Here is a 21240-nt window from a genome sequence, read left to right as displayed (position 1 = left end):
GGTGGCCCAGGGCAGGCTGGAAATGCACAGGGCTGGGGGGTTCTTTCTCTGCCCGCCCTCACAATTCCCCACACCTGGGGGGAGCCTCTCAGTGGCTTGAGAAATGGAAAGGGCAAAGGGTCTGGAGAAGAGAGTTGCTGAGGAGGGGAGGTGTCCCTCTGAAGGCCCTCTGGGAGGACCCTCCACTTGGTCCTGGATGGGAGAGGGTCTGGGTGAGGCTGTGGCTTGCTGCAGCCCAGCTGGGTAGGAGAGTCAGCTCCTGGCTCTGTCTCCTTCCAGGCTTCCCCTGGTAATCTGGCATTCTAGGGCCATTTTTGCTGCCAATTGCATCAGTCCTGAGGGGGTGGGAGCCATTTTCTGTTGCTGCCATCATTACCATCTCCTGCAGTGCACAGCAGGGTCCCCAGGGCCAGGCTTCCTGCTGAGGAGTGTGCTCTGGGGTGAGGGTTGCCCTTCTCTCCCATCTCTCCAGGTTTATGATTCTCTTGTCTCCAAGCAGGATTCTGGAGAGAGTTTAGGAAAAAGACCTTTGGATTTTTCACTCTGCCTCTTCCCCTGGTGACTCTGGCAGGAGTCCTTAAAATCTAGGTCCAGGGTTATCTGGAGCCCAGGGACCTTGAGATTTTTTTTTTTTTTTTAAACTCAGGGATGCTTAACCACTGAGCTGCATCCCCACCCCATGTTTTATATTTTATTTAGAGATGGGGTCTTGCTGAATTGCTTAGAGCCTCCCTAAGTTGCTTAGTCTGGCTTTGAACTCACCATCCTCCTGCCTCAGCCCCTGGGATTTCGGGCATGCACTAGTAAGCCTGGCTGGATCTGGAGATTTTGCCCTGGGCTACGGGTCCTTTTTGGGTCCTCTCCCAGAGGCTCCTGGCCTCTCCTGCAACCAAACTCTTTGCAGCCCACGCCCCCCCCCCAACACCCCCATAAGAAGCAAACCCCAGGAGGAAGACAGCTGAGCTTCAGGTTCACCCTGGTTCAGGTTCAGTCAGTGGAAATGACTGACCTTCAAAGACCCAAATGGAGAGCTTCAGGCTGGGGGTGCTGGGGGTCCCAGGGGAAAGGGGAGGGGGAGGGGGGCCTGTCTCCCTCCTGTCCAGGGTTCCTTCCTCTGTCTTCTTCCCTGTTCTCTGACAAGGCTGGGGCCCTTCCCTTGGCTTCTTGTTCTTCAAAGGTGTGGGCCAGGGTTTTGGTCAGTGAGGGAGCTTGGAGACTGCAGTGACCTGAATCGTGTCTTTCCTCCCCCCTGGTCTTTTTTAAATTTATAGGCAAAAGAATCTAGGGGAGAAATCCCCCCCTTTGGTTCCATTTCTGCAGACCCATGGATTAAACCGAGAAAAGACAGAGTCCTGGGAGAAAAGGTTTCTTTTTATGTAGATGGAGACTGCAAACGAGGGAGCTGGCTTCTTAAATGGTGAGAGGCACGCACGGGGACCTTCTTGGTAGGAGCGAGGGAGGGAGGAGAAGAGCTTTAAGGGAAGGACAGCGAGTCCTTGGAGAAGGCTGGTGCTGATGTTTGTCCACCCAAGTGAAAGGCCTTTCTGCAGCCTCTAGGGCTGTGAGCCCCTGGGAGGGGGGAACACACCAAAGTGAGTTAGATCCGGGGCCTCCAGGAAGTCTTCTTTTCCTGCAGCTGATGATTCTTGGTTGTTTTAAGGTTAAAATAATCCAGACTTTGGCATCTTTGGGAGTGGCATATCTGATCCTCTTCCGGCTCTTGTCCTTATTGGAAATGGGGGACATGAGGGGCTAATTAGGTTCACTGAGGTCCTAGGAGGGGGCCCTGTGAGACTCGTGTCCTCATAGGAGGATGAGTCCAGGTCCCTGTCACTCCAGCTCCAAAAGAGGTCAGGTGGGCACAGCGAGACGGTGGGTTCCATGACCAGACACCAGACACGCAGGAGCCGCCATCTTGGCCTTCCAGTTTCTAGGACCACAGGAAGCTGTGACTCTGCTGTCTAAGTTGCTGAGACTCTGGCATCTTGTTATGGTGGCCTGAGCCGACTCAGACAAAGACAGTCTCCAAGAGCCCAAGAATTAAAGTTCAAAAATAGCAGAACTGGTCCCTAGTGGTGGTGCAGGGCTGTCATCCCAGCAGTTCAGGAGGCTGAGGCAGGAGGATGGTGAGCTCAAAACCAGCCTCAGCAATGGTGAGGCACTAAGCAACTCCTTGAAGCCCTGTCTCTAAAATCCCAAAATAGGGCTGGGGAGGTGGCTCAGTGGTCGAGGGCCCCTGAGTTCAATCCCTGGTACAAACAAATCACCAAAAATGCATGGGGTCCCGACATACAGTCAGAAAACCTGGACGGCAGACACTTTCCAGGCTTCTAAGGCCAGTCCTGGTGAGGCTGTGGCCACCATTTTTATTCTGAGTCAAAGAAGCTGCAGAGTCTTGCAAACCCCACTTGTGCGGAAGTCGCAGCCTCTTGGGGACTTCATGGTGTTTTTTTTTTTTTTTTTTGGGGGGGGGGCAGAAACCGCCTGCTCCTGGTTCAGGGGAGAGCGCTACCTGCTCTTGAGGCTCAGAGCCTCACGTCCCCCTTTCGCGGGCCCTGGGGAGGAGGGCGCACCCGGAGCATCCCGAGCACCCGGAGCCATGTGCATCTGGTCATCTGGAAGCGGTTAAGGGCGAGGAGCGGCGATGATAGCGCTGATGGGTTCCTGATTTCTGAGCGGGGCCCTCTCCTTGTTGGAGACTCGCTCTAATTTGTTGGGGTTTTCTCCTCGGCTTTGTGAAGAGCAAACTTATTTTGCTCAGGGAGCGCAGAACCTTGTCCTCTGGTCTTTGAAGTCTGCAGCTTTGCCGCCCATCAGCCGGCTGAGAGCCCGACTCGGCAGCAGCCCCACCGACCCGCAGCCGCCATGACCATATCAAAGGGCGGCGGTCCTGCCGGGCAGGAGGGGCGCTGGCGGGCCCGGGACTGGGGTGCGAGACGCGGCGCGCCTGCAGCGGCGCCCTGCCCCCGGGGTGGCGGCCGTGTCACCTTTCCTTCCATTTCCTCTCTTGTGCGGGCTGTGCACTTTGGACAATGAGAAACACGAACCACCCGCGGAGACGCGGAACCCAGATCTGCTTCTGAATGAAAATAAGGAGTGGAGGACGCGGGGCGCGGGGGTGCGGGCAGAAAATAAAAGAGATCCGAACGGGGGAGGGCTTTTTCTGGGGGAGAAAGGCCTATTTTCTTTTCATCTGTCCTAAAATCCGAACAACTCCCACATTTGAATACACTCAATATGCAATACTTATTTCCGTGCCTGCGTTTTGACTAATGGCTGGGTTCAAAAAGCAACTTCAGAAAGGTTGGTGAAAGCCACGGGGAGTGAATTTGATCCTTGCCCCCGGAGGCTGACCCCAAATAATCGCAACCCTGAACAGTCAGGCTGAGCTCTAGACCGCCTGGTTATTTTTAGCCTAGAAAGATTCTCTGGTACTGCCGAGAAAATTGTCTTTTGGGGAGAGGATTCCTTCTGAGACCTGACGGGCAGCAGTAGGAGGGGTTTTATTTTGCAGAACTGGGGACTGAACCCAGGGAGCTCTACCCTGAGCTGCATCTCCAGCTCTGGGTGTGTTTTTAATTTGAGACAGGGTCTTGCTAATTTGCAGAGACTGGCCTTGAATTTGCAATCCTCCTGCCTCAAGTCTCCAAGTAGCTGGGATTATAGGCCTTTGCACCACACCTGGCACTAATGTTTTTGGGGATCCCCAAAACTGGTGTGTAGAATTGGGTGGGTTTGAGTGCAGATGAGGGGGAGAGGAGAGAAAGCTGACAGAAACCAAAGACTCCCAAGATAAACCATCACGGAAATACACAAAAATCTACAGAAATTACATGATGGATAAAGACAGAAAGACCCTTCTAGTGAAATAATGAACTGATTCCGAAGGACAGCCATTTGGATTCTTTTCATGTTGAAAGTATATACAAGGTAGAGCTATCTTCGTGGGAACTAAATTATGTGACTTTTTTTTTTTTTTAAGCAATCCCTAAGGTATGTAAGGGGGAGGATAACAATATATTAATTGTTTGCCAGAGTTTCACATGTCCTTTGAGGTTTAAAAAAAAAAAATCATGAAGGAAATCCATCAAAGTAGGGATAGATAGTATCTGGGCACATGCTAGTAGTTCCAGCAATTTAGGAGACTAAGGCAGGAGGATTGCAAGTTTGAGGCCAGCCTCAGCAACTTAGTGTGATGCTGTCTAAAATTTTAAAAAATGAAAGGGGAGGGGGATGTAGCTCAATGGCAAAGCCCCCCATAATAAAAATGGGTACATTATGATTTTAAAAAAATATTATTATTATTTTTTTTTTTTTACAAAATTTTCTATAATGGTCATAATTATGAGTTTTCCACGCTGACAAAATACCTGAGAAAATCAACTTGAAGGAGGGAAAGTTTATTTGGGTCATGGTTTCAGAGGGTTCTCTCTGTGGACACTTGGCTGTGTTGTTCTTAGGCCTGTGGAGAGGCAGATTATCAGGTGGGGGGCAAGTGGCTCCTGGTGGCCAGGAAGAAGAGACAGAGGAAGAGAAGGAGGGAGGAAGGGGCCAGGGACAACACATACCTTCAAAGGCAGGTCCCAGGCCGGGTGCCATAGCACAGGCCTGTGGTCCCCAGTGACCCAGGAGGCTGAGGCCAGAGGATGACAAGTTGGAGGCCAGTATTGGCAACTTGACAAGACCCTGTCTCAAAATAAAGAGAGCTGGGATGTAGCCGTGGCAGAGTGTCCCTGCATCCAGTCCTCCCCAATCCCCAGGCATGGCCCCAGGGACCTACTTCCCTGAGCTGGGTGACACCTCCTAGAGTTTCCACCACCTCCTAGTACCCTGTAGCTTATTAAATGACGAACCCACCAGTGCGTGAGTCCATCTTCCAGGTCCGAGCCCTTGAGGCCTGATGGTTTCTCACTTCTGAACTCCACCGCAGTGGGGACCAAGGGTTCCAACCAACCCACTCTACACCATAACCACAGGCATCTCTTCATTGTACGTGCTCAAGCAGCACGCTGTTAATAAATGTCACAGGGGACACTTGGGAAAGGCTGTCCTCCCACCACTTCAGAAGTCATGGGCTGGTGCTGTAGCTCAGTGGTACGGCTCACGCCCTGCACGCACGAGGCTCTGTGTCCAGTGGTTAGCCCTGCAAAGAAAAACAGATACATACGAAATGTGGACACAGTGGATTTTAGACCAGAAGGAGCTTGGGATGATGATGTATTTCTTCCTCTCAATTTAAAGGGGGAGGGAACTGAGGAGCAAGGAGGTTAAAGCCAAGGTCACGTGGCTGGTTTCCAAGACATCAGTAGCTGCCAGACACACGTGACTACTGACCACTTGAAAAGTGGCTCGTCCACAGGGACGAGGGTGCTGTAGGTATAAAGTGTACTTGGCATTTTAAAGACTCTTGTTCTCCATGTGTGGAAAAAAATGCAAAATATGTCAATGATTTTTATAGTGTTTCGGTGTTGAAATGATAGTATTTTGATATGCTGGGTTAAAATGAATTTAACTTGTTTCTTTTTCTTCATTTTTATGTGGCTGCTAATAAATTGAAGATGACATACGTGGCTCACTTTCTATCTCCTCTCTTTTTTTTGTGTGTGTGGTGCTGGCGATTGACCCCAGAGTCTGGCACATGCTATGCAGGCTCTACCATTGACCCACAATCCCAACCCTTTTAATTTTTATATTGGGACAGGGTCTTGCTAAATTGCCCAGGCTGGCCTCAGACATGTGATCCTTCTGTCCCTCAGCCTGCAGTAGCTGGGATCGCAGGCATGCACCACTAGATCTGCCTCCTCCCCACCCCCCAGATAAATTGACAGTAGGACTGACTTAGGAAAAGATCTGTACTGATGTTCTTTTAAACATGAACATATGTATTTAACTCCATCCTATAAATTGCACTTTAGGTAGAAGTAACTTGAGCAGATTGGGTTAGATATAATTGAAGGAAGGCAGGAATCTAAAATGCAGCCACAGAGAACACGTGCTGGGTCTCCTGTCGCCCAGAAGATGCAAATTGGGGCACAACCCAAGATCCAGGCAGCGTGCCTTTCTCTTTTGCAAGCACTGGGCACTTAACCCTAGTGGGGGAGTGTGGGGGAGGGGACACAAAGATGGCCAGGACCACAGGGGAGCCAGACGGGATGTCAAGCCAGGCTGGAGGGCAAAACAGCCAGCCAGCATGGTGCGGGGTGTGCTGAGGCAGGGCAGTTAGGGAAAGGGACTCAGAGTCAGGACCCGAGGAAGGTGAAGTGGGCTAAGGAGGAGTTTGGACTGAAAAGGGGGTTGGGGGTTATTATTTGGAGGGAAAAGACAAGTCCAGGCAACGTGGACAAGGACAGAGACAGAAACTGGAATATTCCCTGAGACCCCAAAGGAGGCAACAGAAGCTAAACGTGAAAGCAAGCGCCCCATTTAGTGCCACACCCTGAAGCCTAGAGCGGTGCCCAGCAAGCTGGAGGTTCTGGCTTTTCGCTTTGTGGAGAAACGGATTGCTATTTGAACAATGAAACAAGACAAAACTGTGGAAGGAATGCAGACGGGATTGTTCCGAGTCGTTCTCTCTGGAGCAAAGAGAGGCAGGGAATGCCTCTGAGATCCCAGCAGTCAGCCCTGGTGTGCTAAGGTGACAGAGGCCTAGCCCTCTGAGGGAGTGGCACACTGTGCTGGGTTGCTAGCCTGAGGCTGTCAGTCAGAGGCTGTCTCAGTCTGGTGGGACGTTCCGTCCCTGTGACAAAATACCTGAGGACATCAGGTCAGAGGCAAAAAGATTTATTGTGGCTTATGGTTTCAGAAGTTTCAGTCCAAGGTAAGTTTCTGTACTTCCTGCTACTTCCTCTTCCTGCCTCCTAAGGTTTCCATCACCTCGTGAGACTGCCATCAGCTAGGAACCCCTCAATGGATTAATCCACTGATGTGGTCACCAGTCACCTCCTAGGCCCCACCTCTGAACACTGCTGCACTGGGGACCGAGCCTTCAACACGGAAGCCTTTGGGGGACATTCTAGACTCAAGTCATAACAGGCTGCTATAACAAAATACCACAGACTCGTGAAGAGACAACAGAAATTCATTTCTTTCTCAGAGTTCTGGAGTTGGGAAGTTCAAGAGCAAGGTGCTGGTGTTTGGTGACTAGTGAGTGATGCTGTTTCCAAGATGGCGCCTGGCTGCTGTGGGCGCCTGAGGGGAAAGTCACTGTTCCCTCTAGCCCTTTTATATGGCGTGTTTTTTTTTTTTCTTACCAGGTAAGTGCTCCGCCACTGGGTCACACCCCCAGCCTCAGTAAGCATCTCATCCAACTTTCTGAATGACGAAACTGAGACCCTGGGAAAATCATGTGACATGCCCGAGGTTTGCAGAAGGCCGCGGAGCCAAGTCACACCCTTGACTCTGGCCTCTGCCTGATTCCACCCCATTCTGAGGTTACAGCCTCATCTGCACCATTTAAATATACCCCCAGGTTGAACTTGGAAAATCGGGGATTACATTTATGGGCCCTTTCCGCAGCAGCTGATTTTGTGGTTTACATAATTGGAAATGGGAGAAGGCTAAGCGTTCTCTCTTGTCCAGGGCTCAATGGCGTAAGTGGTCGACAACCATAAATTGGCTGGACTCTTTTCTGGACACCAGATTCCAACGTCTTTCTGCCTTTTGTTGCAGTTTTGGGTCAGTTAAATGCTAACAGAAGTCCAGGGTGGATTGTTTTGGAATTCATCGACCAAGGAACCATTTCTGGTCCCTTCACCTTTGGACACATAAATACCGAAAAGCAATTTGCACCTGAGCTGTTAAACTGTACGGTTGCCATTGACGCTAATGGTCACCTTGCCAAGCAGTTTTAAATCCATAGTAAAATTTAAAACAGAATTTGGTGAGTCTGATTTTGAAGTGGTTCTGCGATTAAGATGTATGAGGAGAAAGCGATGATTTCTTGGTTAGCTTTCCAACTCGAATTGTCCTGTGTCTTTAGCTGATACTTGAGGAGTGTGTGGGGGGAGGACATGGGGGAGGGGCCCCTGGTTGTCTAAAAGAAGCAGTTAAGAGGAGGAGGAGGGAAGGAGGGCCGGAAGGTAAAGGAGATCTGTGGAAAGATCGTTCATGTAGATGGGATAGTCGACACCGTCCAAGTCCTTCATTATATATGTCTTTATTTATTTACTTATTTATTGTACCAGGCATTGAACCCAGGGGCACTTTACCACTGAGCCACATCCCCAGCCCTTTTTATTTTTTATTTGGAGTCAGGGTCTGACTAAGTTCCTTAGGGTCTCACTAAGTTGCTGAGGCTGGCTTTGAACTTGCAATCCTCCTGCCTCAGCCTCTGAGTCACTGGGATTACAGGCATGTGTCACCACACCCGGCAAGTCCTTCATTTTATGAAGGTCAAGATGCAGAGTCGTTGGGAAGCTTGTCTTGCCCACAGGTGTCCGCATGGTCCTCTGAGCTCTCCTTATGGTCACCCTACCCAGGCTCGGCCCTGACTTTGTAAATGCTCTTTAAACAGTCCAGCAGGGCCTGCTTTTCTCTTCCTGCCAGAGTTCCAAAGAACTTCGGAGCAGCTATGTCTTCAGACATGTACTTGGGGTAATGATGTCCATCTCCTTCCACCGTCTTTCCTACCCCCATAGACTCAAGTTTCTTTTATCTTCATCCTCTGCTACCTTTAGTTTGTGATTTCCACCCACAGATTACGAGATGGAGGTTGGGGCAGCAACCATATCATCCACAGTCCAAATAGCAGGAGAATTAGGGAAGGACCAGGGGACACACATGCCGTCAATCTGTCTTCTTTTCTTTTCGGGAGGCTTTGGTCAGTACCTTCTGCATTGTCTCATTGGCCACTACTAATTGCAGGGTGAGCTGGTCAATCGGTGCTTTACTTGGGCGCACTGAAGACTCCCATAAAACTGGGCTCCCTTCAAGGACAAAAGGGAGAATGGATCTCTGGCAGGCCACTTCTAGACGCCCCATAGGAGATGGAGACACCCTTTTGTGAAGGTGAGATGATAACTCAATATAAAAGTCTTTAGCAAAACGCTGGCATTGGGAAGCACTCATTTCACAATCTGTAATTATTTAATTATGAAGCCACGAGACTTTTCAAAAGCAGCCAGATTGATGAGAACCACATTTATACGGTTTTCCTTCAAAAGGAATCACCTTGGAAAGCGGCATATCTTTTCCACTCTTGGGACATTCCTACCTTCAACACACTTTCAGGTTGCATGTGGTGTGCGTGGATTCAAACTGAACCCCAAGAATATGGACCATTGAAATATATATTAATAAAAACAAATTAAACAACTACATAAAAGAAGTATGCTCAGAGCCAGTTTAGTATTTGTACAGGAGCAACAGCCGTGTTGGCTAGTGTCTCCTCCATCCATCCACCCTGCAAAAGGAGCCTTGAATGGTGCTGGAAGGGGGAGTTTTGTTGGCTTGTGGGAATGAGTTCAAAAAGTCCAGCAGCCCTTCTGGGATTCTGGCTCAGTTACCTGGGAATAGCCAGGGGCCAGGGCTCCAGACCTCCCATACGGATGGGAGATATGTAAATGAACAGAGGAAAGGGTCTGAAGACATATTTGCCATCTCTGGGAACGTGATCACAAACTGAATTGCTTATTATTCTCGGTTTTAACCTTTGGTAAGGTATTCATGGTAGTTTAGGCTTACACATGAAATTGGATAGTGATCCACTAGCATTATACAGGTATTCCCATTTCTTTATTGAAAGCTTTCAAACGTTTGTATAAGAAAATTTGAATTTTTTTTTTAAACCTATGGCTGGTTCCTATTTCTGTAGGACCAAGACTTTAGGAACACACAAGACTCATTTATATACTAAGTCATGCAATGATTTTCATAAGGTTAGCCCACTGTATACATTTTGTGTAGGACTAACAATTTGCCATGACCATAAGGGGATAAGATCATTTACAAAACTTATCGTGTCATTTTGTTTAATCTGACATCACTAAGCTTAAGACCTGGTCAGCTATCAGCTGGCCTGCTTTTTAATTCTATAGATGAGGAAACTGAGATCCAGAATTTGAATAACTTGCCCCAAATCTCATAGTCAACAGGTTTCAGAACTTAGCTATCTGGGTCCTAAATTGATTCCTGTTTCACTACATGAGATTTCTTGTTAATCCCTTCAAGGTTGATATTGCTCTAGGAGGTTTTACTCCAAGAGGCCAAGAAAGGTCAACAATGGGTCTGAGGGTTATAAATTTCTGCTTTTTTTAAATTTTTTATTTTTGTTACTGGGGATTGAACCCAGGGGCACTCTATCACTGAACTGCAACTTTCTAAATTTAAATTTTGAAACAGGGTCTCTCTAAGTGACCCAGGCCTCCCTGGAACTTGTGATCCTCCTGCCTTGGCCTCCTGAGTTGCTTGGATTACAGGTGTGCACCACCACACTCACTAATCTCTACCTTTTAAATGTCACAAGGCAAAGAGTACTTCTTGTCCATCCATATCTATTCTTTTCTTCCTTATACAACTCCCAGGGTTTTTTTTTTTTTTTTTTTTTTGGTGGGACATTTGATGACCCAACCAGACTACATTTCCCAGCACTCCTTGCAGCTGGGTGACATGAGTGCTACAACTTCCTTGTCAAGGCCTGCTTCCTGCTCATCCTCTTCCTGCTGGTTGGAGATGGTGAGACCAGCAAACACCTTGGACTCAAAAGACAGAAGCCACATATTGAGGATGGCAGAATTACTGGACTAGCTTTGGACAGTCTACCTCTGAACTATTACATATATCAGAAAAGGAAAGTATTTAAGCCACCCAAGGATCCCTGTGTCAGTTAGCATCTCATCACTATGACAAATGGCTGAAATAATCAACTTATAAAGAGAAAAGGTTTATTTTGGCTCAGTCTTAGAAGTTCCATGATTGGTAGGCCATTTTGGGGGGCTTATGATGAGGCAGTATATCTTGGTGGGGATACATGGGGGAGCAAAGCAGCTCACCTCGTGGCTAGAAAGCAGAAAAAGAGGAAGAGACCAGGGTCACACAGTCCCCTTCCAGGGCTCCCAATGACCCAAGGACCTCCAATGAGGTCCTAGCTCGCAAAAGTTCCACCCCCTCCCAATAGTGCCACCCTGGAGACCAAGCCTCTAACACACAGGTCTTTGGGAGACATTCCTACTAACAGTACTTTGTTACAGCAACTGTGACTATACTCTTACTTACTCTGGGTAAGTACTCCTGAGTATTGCAGCAGTCAGTTCTCCCCTTTTAAGGTCTTTGTTGCCATTCAACAGGTCAGTTTTTTCTTAGGCTCAGATTTTAAACATGCCCCCTTATTTTACATCAACAGAAGGACATCCTTGCAATGAGGCAGTTGGCGAGAAAAAACACTGGCCTGGACAGCTTGGCCGAGGGGTCTAATATTTGCTTGACTCTAACTTCTAGAGCACCTCCAAGGGCGAATGCTGCCTGAGTTATCAAATGGAGATTATATGCTCATTTATCTCGTGGAGTATTATGAGTAGTACTTCATTAAAAAAAAAAAAAAAAAACGGTTGTAAAGCATTTGGCAAATGCAAGTCTTCTACCTCAAATGCTAAACTAATCCAGTGGCTTTCTTGGCACCTCCGTTTCTAATGACTCATAGATAGGCCTTTTTACTGAAAGGGGCCTGACTTTGGCATGGTCCACCTGAGCTAATGCACTCTGCCTGTCTTGCTCATGAGAATTGAGTGGCATGATCCTTGCTCTTGGATCCTTGCTTAATAGATCGCACCCTGGAGAAGAAGTCCGTGGAACTAGTGGGGTGGGCAGAGTCGGAGGCCCCTGGCTGACACTTCTGTTTTTTTTTTCTGCAGATGTGATGTGTGTGTTGATGTTTTCTGTCACCCGTCTCATGTGACCGACGTCATGTTTACAAAAAACAACACCAAGTGAGAATCATGCTTGGGCATTAAGAAAGAAAGACAGACAGAAAGAAAAACAAAAAGCGCCCTGGGAGCAATGTAATGGCTTGTCAAGCCTACGTCCCATGCCGTCACAGGCATTTAATGGCTCATCGTGACTGCTAAACTGGGCGCCAAGGCGGTGCTTAGGAGCCCGTTGCTCAAGCAGATGACTCTTGACCCTTTTATTTCAGCACTTTGAGAAGTTTGCCAGAAACCTTCTCGGGACATTTCCCTCTGGGCAGCCTCTGTGCTTTAGGTTGCTTTGGGCCATGAACCCTTCTTTTGTGTTGTGCATCTCTAGAATAGATTTGGGATACCTTCAAGACCAGGCCTCTTTCTTCTAAGGAGTGTAAAGCTGTTAGAGGATAGTAAGAGCCCACGAGGACGTGGTCTAGCGGACGCTTTTAGAGAAAAGTACAACAGATGGAGTCAGGAATATTGGGAGAACATGGCTATGGCCCTCATGGCCCAGCTGGGGACAGTGGGTGGGATCAAAGCCACTCAGGACAAATTCAGATGGAAGAGGTTTCCGTGGAAGTATAAGGCCTCGGTCTCCTAACGCTATACACTGCTCCTTGCTGCAGTATCAGGTTTTGGTGTTGGGGAGGAAGGAAAGGTGGTAATGAGGCAGGGGAGGGCGAGACGGCGATGAGAAGAAAGCCCTGGGACTCACACCTTGTCTATGAATCTTTTCAATTCTCATGAATTTGACGTCATTTAGTTCTGCCGGCATCCCAGGGTGGTAGGTATTTCCCTCTAGGTCCAGAGGAGGAAGCCAGGGGTCAGACAGATGAAGCAACATTCAGTTAGAAGGAGAGAAAAACCTGAATCTGCGTCTCCCTGACTCTCAGGTCCTTACTCTTGCCATGAGACCATATTGTCTTTCTGGTGAACGGGGCATGTGCCAGAGGAAGGGAGAGAATCCAGGTAGTGAGGCCAGTTATGCCAGCCAGATTAAACAGATGCCGGTGGAAATAGTGTTTGGAACACAATCAACTTGAACTTGGGGGATGGAGGTGGTAGGAGCTACCTGGGCCACATCCCTGGGAAAAACCAGATGTAAGGATAAAGCAGCAAAGATGAGTTGGAGAAAGGAGGGAAGCATGCCAGTTTGGAAAACCCAGGAGGGCCTGGCTGAGTCCTCAGGTCCGCAGTGACAAGGGCATGAACAATAAAACACCATTGTTTTAATGAGATGAGACTCCGCAGACTGAGGGAGGAGACGGAATGGATTTTGCACGTGGGAAGAATGTGCACGTTTGGGGTCCAGAGGACAGGATCCTCAAGATTCTGGCCCTTGGTATATATGCACACCTTCTTCCATGCACTCAGTCAGACCCGAAGCTAGGCATTGCTGTGAAAGGATTTTTTTTTTTTTTTGAGAAATATCTAAGATCTCCAATCAGTTGATCTTAATGCTATTATTGGCTGTGGGGCAGGAGATGCTGACCTAATGGCACAAGTCCCACGACAGCAGGGTTCATCTGGCTGGTTGGTTGTAGCAGAGGAAGTCAGAGGTGCACTGTGGCTGTTTTGGAAGAAACACGTTCTGTGGACCATCTTTGGGGTTGCATGGCCAGGAGCTGTCCTCAGCCTGCAGCGGTGACAGAGGTCCCTGGCTGAGGGCTTAGAAGGAAGCTGGGACCTCAAAGAGTTCTGCCAACCGCCCGTGAGCTTGGAAGAGGACCTGCCCCTCCTGAGAACACAGCTGCCACCTTGATTTCAGTCCAGGGAGATCCTTACAGAGAGCAGAGTCACTTTGTGCCAGACTCTGGCCCCCAGGAGTGATGAGATCATTAACGGTGAGTCTAAAGCCACCAAGTTACTTATTTACTTATCTTGGTCCTGGGGATTGGACCCAGAGGCACTTTTCCACTGAGCTACATCACAGCACCGCCCCCCCCCCACGCACCTTTAAAAAAAAATTGGTACAGGGGCTTGCTGAGTTGCTTAGGCTGTAGCTGAGGCTGACCTTGTACTCATGATTCTCCTGCCTCAGACTCCAGAGTAGCTTGGATTATGGGCATGCAGTGCCTTGTCCAGCCAAGCCACCAAGCTTTTGGTGATTTGTTACATGGCAATAGAAAATAATCACACAGGGGGCTGGGGATGTGGCTCCAGTGGTAGCGCGCTCACCTGGCATGCGCGTGGCGCTGGGTTCCATCCTCAACACCACATAAAAATAAAGACGTTGTGTCCACCTGGGACTAAAAAATAAATATATAAAAAGAAAACAAACACACAAGCATATTGTCCTGCTGGTCCCTCACGAGCCTGTGAAGGAGGTAGGGCAATTATTTATTTTAAATCTCCATTCAATATGGAGGACATGGATGCACAAAGAGAGTGAATGATTAGCTGAAGTTTATTCCACTCATTGATCACGAAGCCAGGTGTATGGTTTTTCTGACTCCCACAGCAAGCCCTGTGCCTCCCATCCTATGCCTCTGCTGCTCTTGTTACCAGACGGTGCTTTGGATCATGTGTTAATTCAGTGGAAGAGGGCAGAAAGACAGGCAGGAATGTTTCAGGAGAAGAAGTCACAAGGGGAAGGTGATAGGGTTGGGGCTCTCTCTACCCTGGTGTTATTATTATTATTTTAAAAAAATTTTTAGTTGAAGATGGACACAATATCTTTATTTATTTATTTTTATGTGGTGCTGAAGATCGAACCCAGTGCCTCACATACTCGAGGCAAGTGCTCTACCACTGAGCTACAGCCCCGGGCCCTACCCTGCTGTTATTAGTACCTGGAAACCTGCAAAGAAAGTCTCCTCCAACATTTTGGCCACAGCCTCAGGTCTAACCTACTGTACCTGCTGATGCATGACCTTACAGTATTTATCTTTTGTTGTTGTTGTTGTTAAATAAAGAACTTGTGGTTAATTATTGTATTATGTGTGTGTATGTATATGTTTATGTGTGTACCTATAAATGCGCATCAAATTCTCCAGTGATTTTCCTGGAAGTCTGTCAGAATTGAAGCTAGGGGTGTGGCTCAGAGTTTGCTTAGCATATGTGTCGCACTGGGTTCAAGTCTCAGTGCTTCACAGGCATGCAGAGCGAGCTGCGGTGCTCCCCACATCCATTTCTCTCTCCTCTGTGTCGCACAGGTCTTAATCTGTGCTCAGGGCTGTCCTCATAGGACTAGTTCCAGCTCCTTCACGGGCTCAGTTGTGGCCCTCCATCTGCCCACACCTGGCAGCCCTGTTAAGGGAGACGTTGTCCTCTCCTCTTTGGGTCCCCCCTTCCTCTGGCTGGGATTGGGATGTGGCCGCGCTCCTCCTTTGCACCCTGTGATTGAGGACAGCATCCTGGAGACAGGAGGAGAGGGAGCCCTCGAGCTGGTGGCCTCCATGTGGCTTCAGATGGCTCAGGCGTGGAGTGTCACATGAGGAAGAACATGCTTTGCCTGCTGAGGCCACTCTGGTTTCAGACCTTCCTTTACGTCAACCACGCTCGTCTACCTCCCCATTAAGGCCCGTGCTGACCCCAGCACCTGGGAACTGCGTTCGGCCAGCCGGGTGTCGCAGTGTGCTCAGGAGCAGGGCAGATGGGCACAGTGCACCACGTGCATGGGACTCGCTCCTTTGCCCCCCTGTAGCTCCTCTGGCTCGTCCTCTGTGAGCAGCAATTTTGGTCCCAGTGGTTCATGCAGCAGCCTCTCCTGCAGATCTTAGGACCTATGCTGTCTCAGAGGAGGACTTTGTACCCTGTGCTGGGGTTGTCCCGCCTGGGTCCTCTCACACGGAAGTGGCCAGTTTCCTCGGTTCCCTCCCCATAGGACTGTGCCCCCACTCAGGGCAGGTGTTGCCTCCCCTCCTAGTGGACCTCCTGTGGCACATGAAGCCCACAACACAAAGGTCACGCATTCGGATGAAAGAGGGGACAGGGGATGCGTGGTCGCCATCGGGGGCCGCAGAGTTGGAGGGGGTTTCATGCCTTCCTCGTAACATCCGAAAACTTGCCTCTCCATAGGTTGGATGCTGGCCCACGTGGGGTTTTGCAATCTGGTTGTCTGATATAAAATCAGGCTTTATTTGGGAGGGACACACGGAACGTTTTAAAATTAAATGCCCTTTATTCTTGGTACCAACTGAGCTTTCAATCCCAGTCAAAGGCACGGAACTTTCCACCCTGTTTTATTCTCCTTGTCCGTTTCTTTCTACCCCCTTGAAAGCCCCCTATCTCTATTCCATTATTTTCAAGAAGCGATCGTGTAGTAAATCCCATCCCACTGAGTCAAATTTAGGTCATCTTTTATTTGGTCAAAATATAGTCTTACTGGCAAGTGGTATCACTATTATTCAGGAACACACATATTGTTTTACTTATAGCTGTGGAGCATTTTATGTTCTCATATAAATGTTATGCCTGGATTATGGCAGAGACAAACTGGACTCCATTTATTTGAAAAAATAATGGGAAATCAGGTTCATTCTATCCGCCTTCCTGACGGCTTCCCAGCCCTCAAAGGGGTCTTTGCACAGGATGTGCGTGTGGCTGATTCTCTGGGACAGTTTTCCTGCTGTTCTGCAGGAAGCCCTCCACTGGGGAAGGAGAGGAGGCTTCCGGCCTGCCAGGTCCTGGGAGGGGTAAAGGTGCTTTGATTGGCTACCTGTAGGGAGGGGGGTGGGCAAAACTCTCAGGTTCTATGGGGCAAAGATCTTGGAAGGTAGTTAGAAAAACGGTGACACTTTTCTTTGGGCAAGACCTTGGGACAGATGGAAGGATCCAGGGCTACAGGTGGATCTGTGCATCTTCATCACCCCCGTCACCTGCCCTTGGGAGGGACTTCTGTGTCTAGGGGTGTGTCGTGGGTGTGTGTGCGACAACTTTGCCTCATCACCCTTCACTTGCAAATGGCAGAGCCAGAAGAGAAGTCTGGTTCTGCACAGCCGGGGCTCTGTCTGCTGTGCCGCTTCTCAGTTCCTCAGAACATGGGAATGGCTGGTTCCTCCTCCTCTATTTTTATGACATGTCATCTTGTGCTTCTACATGTACACACATATGTCTGTCTATTGCTACTTTTATGGGGCTGTGTTCAGGAGTATAGTTCTGGGGCTCCTTTCACCGTATGTGTGTTCCTGAATAATAGTGACACCACTTGCCAGTAAGACTATATTTGCTCCTTTCACGGAGCATTCCAGAGCCTCGTTTTTTAAGAGAACCAGCCTCTTGTACCGTGAAACACATGCTCTGCACATAAGAAATTGAATGTTCAAATCAAAGAAGAAAATATGCTCATTTAGGCACACTTCTACATTTTTTCTCTGGGTCCCTCTCAAAGGGCGGATGCCTTGCTGGAGCGAGCATGTCTTCTTCAGGGTCTGAAGCGAGGCCAGCTTTTCTCCTGGGTGAGACCCCTGGGACCAAGGGAGGAGGGGGCCGGGAGTGGCAGAGTGAGGACCTATTGGATTTGGACACCGTGTGTGGCCTTGGTAATAACCTGTCAGGGGAGGGCAGGCAGGCCACTGTTCCCATTGGCTACAGTGTGGATCTTCAATGTCCCCAAAGGCCCATGTGTTGATGGCTTGATCCCCGACAGTGGCACTATGGGGAGGGGGTGGCACTTTAGGAGGTGGGGCCTTTTAGAAGGAAGTGAAGTCATTGTGGGTGTCCTTGAAGGGGCTATTGGGGTCCCAGGCCTTCCTGTTGCTCCCTCTTTGCTTCCTGGTCTTCACAAGATGAGCATGGTTGTCCCACCATGAACCCCTGCCGGGATGTACTGTGCCAACCAGAGGCCCAGAAGCAACAGAGCCAACCGACCATAGACCGAAACCCCGGGCCAAAATAAACCTTCCTCTTTTTAAATTGTTTATTTCAGGGATTTTGTCACAGTCATGCAGAGCTGACTAGCACACCATTGGAGGGACAGTGATGGGAAATTCCAAATATGGTGACTCAGGCTTTCATGATTGTCCACACTCATGGTGCAGAGAAAACCAGGGAACACAGGTTGATAGGTGAAACGGCACACCATGGACTTGAAGAATAGACACGGGTGTTAGTCTGCTTAGATTTGAATCCTGGAGCCATTAGTTGTGTGATCATGGGAAGTTAGTTATAAACTAACTCGGTTCTATACCTATCTCACAGGATTGAGAGTTAAATGAAATAAGATGAATAGGTGCGAGGACAGAGTAAACTTCCAATGAATATTAGCTAATGATAGAATAATAGTTCAGAATTAATATGAAGACACGGTCAGTGTGTCTAGTTTCTTAGAGGTCATCAGTTTTTAAATCAGCTACGGTAAGAAGTAATGGTTGACATTAGCTAGTTTGTGTATCTTGAATTCATGTTAATAGACATTAAGTGTTACTGTTTATATATCAAACATCTAGTGATTTTCACTTCAGTTGTTACAATTCATAATGTTGTAAAGGAATCATGAAACTTAACTGTAGGCATGTTCTAATGTGTGGTAAAACTCGTCATATACACTATCCTGTTAGCATTTTAAGTGTGCAGTTCACTGGTGCCAACTGTATTCACATTGTTGTGCGATGGATCTCTAGAATTTTTTTCATTTTGCAAAACTGAAACTCTGCATCCATTGAAGAATCCTCACCGCCTCCTTCACTCCTGGCAACCACCGTTTTACTTTGTTCCCATGATTTTGACTACCCTAGATGGCTCATGTAGGTGAAGCCAGGTAATATTTGTCTGTTTGTAAGTGGATTATTTCACTTGGCCTAGTGACCTCACAGTTCATCCATGTCGCAGCACGTCACAGGATCTCATTCTCCTGTAAGAGTGAATACTGTTTTGTGTGTATACATACCACATGTTCTTTATCCATTCATCCTCTGATGGACCCTGGTCTCTTGGCCCTCATGAACAGTGCTGCCACGAACGTGGGTGTGGAAATATTTCTTAGAGCCAGGTGCGGTGGCATAAGCCTATAGTCCCAACGATTCTAGGGGCTGAGGCAGGAGGGTTGCAATTTCAAGGCCACCTAGTGAGACCCTGTCTCAAAATGAAAAAGGTGTTGGGCCTGTAGCTCAGTGGTAGAATGCCCCTTAGTACCCACCAAACACAGTAGTAGACTTTATCTGTTGCCATAGCTGTTACCACCAACATTTTAATACCAGGTTTCTATTCCAAAGATGGGATGGAGGTGAGTAGGCCAAATAGCTCACCTCCCATCCATTCTCACCTCCGACTTCCCGCACCCAGCTGACCTGCTCACTCCCCGTGGCCAGGAGTCGGGCCTGCTAGCTAAGGCTGCTTCTCTGGGTCTCTCCAGAGTCACCTGTGGCCACCTTTGCTGAGGCTTTCCTCTGTCAATTGTCTGCCCTCTTCCATATTGTCATTATTTACCCTTCTAGTGGGGCATTTCCAATTCAATTTCTTTTATCTGAAAAAAAAAAACAAAGATAAAATCTTCACCATTATTTTCTAGACAACTTTAAAAAAAATAATTTTTTTTTTTTTTTGTACTGGAGATTGAACCCGGGGGCACTTAACCACTGAGCCACACCCCAGCCCTTTTTATTTTTTGAGACAGGGCCTTGCTGAGTTGCTTAGGGCCTCTAAATTGCTGAGGCTATCTTTGAACTAAATTTACATCTACATGCACAAGTGTCTCTGTGTATAGCTGTATGCCTAGGTATGACTTCGCACAAGTGCACCAGTGTGGCATGTCCTCTTACAGGGATTACACTTTTTATTTTGTAGAGGGGATGCTATTTTTTGCAAATGATAAATGAAAGTATTTTCATTTCTTCCTCACGTCATGTTTCTTGGCCTTTACCTTCTGACATGAAGCTCTGGAGTTCATTGTTAGGGGGAAAGAAAGGACTGGCCTTTTGACCCCCACCCCCCCCACCCCAGTTTGCAATACTGGGGATCAAGCCCAGGGCTTCACACATGCTCAGTGAGCACGCCATGCACTTCAGAGCTGCACCTTCAACCTGGGTTTTCCTCTGCAGCAACACATTTGGTCAGGGCAGGTAGCCAGACAGAGGGGCCTCACTAAAGAACACATCTGATCCCTTCGCTTATGACTTTTCAGTGACTGTCTCTTCATTGCCCCCAGATAGACCTCACGTCTTACTATAGTTTATAAGGTGCATCTTGACTTGGATCTGTCCCCCTCCATACCTCTGGGACTGCGTGTTTCTTCTTCTCTTCTTTCTCTTCTTTTTTTCAGTGCTGGGGATCCAACATGCTCAGGCCACACCCCACCACTGAGCCAGACTCCCAGCCCCTGTGTGGTTGTTCTTAAGATTTACTTATTGGAAAGAGCATATGTCCCCTGCCCATTAATGTCAAGCTTGGTCACTTGATTGGCTTTGGCCAATGAAGTGTGAGCAGGAGCCCTTCAGGCAGAAGTGGTAACAGCCCAGCATCATTTGCCATCTCTCTCAAGTGACCAGTCCTGTTCCCGATGGAGGTGGTGCCTACCACCTGCTAGTTCCTGGAGTGAGTTTGAAACAAACTAAACTCCACTGTTTCTCAGGTATCTGCAACACCAGGGAGACATCAGCCCTACTGTAAGCTACTGAGATTCGGGGGTCATTTGCCTGTCTAACACAACCCAGCCAGTCCTGATACCCTGATACTTTTTTTTTTGTGTGTGTGGTAGCGGGGATAGAACTTAGGGGTACTTGACCACTGAACCACACCCCTGCCTTATTTTGTATTTTATTTAGAGGCAGGGCTTCACTGAGTTGCTTAGCATCTCACTTTTGCTGAGGCTGGCTTTGAACTTGTGATCCCCCTGCCTCAGCCTCCTGAGCCGCTGGGACTATAAGCATGCTCCACTACACCCAGCCTTGATAGTTTTTTTTTTTTTTCCAGTGCTGGGGATTGTTGACGGATACATCTTTGCTTCCTTATCTCTTGCCATTTCCTTCTTTCATTTTGATACCCTCGTCCAGAGGTGTTCAAAGTTTTCCTTTTAATCCGCCCGCAGGAAGTAAATAAGTAAGCAAGTAAGAAGGTAAAGATGTTTTGACGTCATGCAATTTACATCATAACCTGTGACTCACTTCACAGAAATGCATACCTACCAACATAAATCACACGGAGCTCAGCGAAAAGCTCCTTATTGCGCACGATTCCGCTGGTTCGTCTGTTCTAGTGCGTTGAAGTACAAATGCTGGTTGAGACTCACTAAACTGATCCCATGACTCACTAGTGAGTCACAACTTGGTTTGGAAAACATTGTTCTATTCCAACGACAAACTTTTTGAGCTTCCTTTTACAAGCTCCATAGGGCTAGGAAGGCACTATGTCAGGAAAACCTTTCTGACTCCTGAAGGGTGGCCTAACTGGCCCTACTGTTCACTGTTCT

This window comes from Urocitellus parryii, chromosome 8 (genome assembly GCF_045843805.1).
Source record: "Urocitellus parryii isolate mUroPar1 chromosome 8, mUroPar1.hap1, whole genome shotgun sequence".
Taxonomy (NCBI): domain Eukaryota; kingdom Metazoa; phylum Chordata; class Mammalia; order Rodentia; family Sciuridae; genus Urocitellus; species Urocitellus parryii.
The sequence above is the reverse complement of the archived record's forward strand: the minus strand, read 5'-3'. Positions refer to the sequence as shown.